Here is a 1,387-nt window from a genome sequence, read left to right as displayed (position 1 = left end):
CGACCAGGAACATACAAAGAGTACAAGAACAAACAAAGCTCATGGTTACACTTAATTCACATTTTCTAACTCTCTTTTTACATGTATAAGATGCTAGAAATAATATATAGAGTTTTCAAAAAATAATCAGCATACTTGCATTTTGCAGTGCTACTGTGTGCACTGGACAACAATCATTTATGGACTTAATTCAAAACACTTGTAACATAACAGAATCAGGGTGAACAAGGTACCGCATTTGATACCAACTGAGAACACTTATTACATAACAAGACAAGAGCAAAGTGAACTTAGTGTCGCAGTGTTGTTTAAGAGAGCGGCTCGTTCAATTTAAATTCACACCGAATGAGGCCAGAACCAACTTACATGATATGGTATAAATCTACCAAATACCCTATTTCAGCAACATCACAGAACACACGAACTAAACCTAACATACAAGTGAGGTCACGACCAATATACATGACCTAGTAAGGAACCAAGGACCTTCAGTAGAAACCACCAAAACCTCGGCACGATCCACAAAAACAATATTATTCTACCATTTGGTTAAAGCTAGAACACTGCGACACTGCATACATCTCCCTATGCAGCAACTAAAATCAAGTGTCTTCGCCATACACAAGACCAACACGGTACCTAAAATGATCTATTGCACAACCACGGCAGTTAGTACCAGCCAGCACAGTTAAAGTTGCATCCACGGATCATGGCAACTGGAGAGAAGTGATATACCTCGTTGATGGCGAGCATCTGGCCGTTGGCCTTCTTCACCTACTTGAGCTTCCTCAAGAAGTACCTGCGCGCAAACAACCAAACAATCAAACACATAAGCACCGACGAAACCAGCGCGCGAGGAAGATCGAGGTCGGGGGAGGAGACTGACCAGAACTTGGACTTGGCGCGAACCTCGTTGGTGGCCCAGAGCTTCATGCGGTAGATCTTGGGCTGCTCATCGCCGGGGGTCGGCAGCGCGTGACCCACCACCTGGTACTGGTGGAACTGCATGCAAACACAGAGAGGTCAGCCATGATGGGGGTAAGATCGACGGCGCGGCGGATCTAGAGGACTGGGGGAGGACGGCGGGGCGGGGAAGAGAGAGGGAGGAGGAGCTTACCCTGTGGGCGACCATTCTGGCGAGCTCTTGAGACCAGAGTGCGGGGCGGCGAGCGCGGGGCGGCGAAGCGAGAGGCGAGGTTGGATACGTAGTGCTGGAGGAAGGAGGAGGCGGCGGCGAGGGGGGTGGGAGGCGGGGAGGGGGATGGGCACCGCTGAACTATATCGACGCCGTGGACGACGACGAGGACTCCCCTCCACCTCCGCCCCCGAAGCTCATCTCCATGCCTCCTTCCTGGTCACCGACGCCTTGCGCGCCGGAGATGGCTGC

General features: G+C 50.5%; 1 long non-coding RNA gene across 1 annotated transcript; it reads right to left on the bottom strand.

Moving 5' to 3' along the window:
* Positions 1 to 735: 735 nt before the first annotated feature.
* LOC119358666 lies at positions 736 to 1,156 on the bottom strand. The gene is made up of 3 exons (XR_005172270.1): positions 1,118 to 1,156; positions 887 to 1,002; positions 736 to 799 (listed from the first exon to the last, which is right to left on the bottom strand). It is a non-coding gene; the product is annotated as an uncharacterized LOC119358666 (long non-coding RNA).
* Positions 1,157 to 1,387: the final 231 nt, after the last annotated feature.

The sequence above is a fragment of the Triticum dicoccoides genome, chromosome 2A, assembly GCF_002162155.2.
Source record: "Triticum dicoccoides isolate Atlit2015 ecotype Zavitan chromosome 2A, WEW_v2.0, whole genome shotgun sequence".
Taxonomy (NCBI): Eukaryota; Viridiplantae; Streptophyta; class Magnoliopsida; order Poales; family Poaceae; genus Triticum; species Triticum dicoccoides.
The sequence above is the reverse complement of the archived record's forward strand: the minus strand, read 5'-3'. Positions and strand labels throughout refer to the sequence as shown.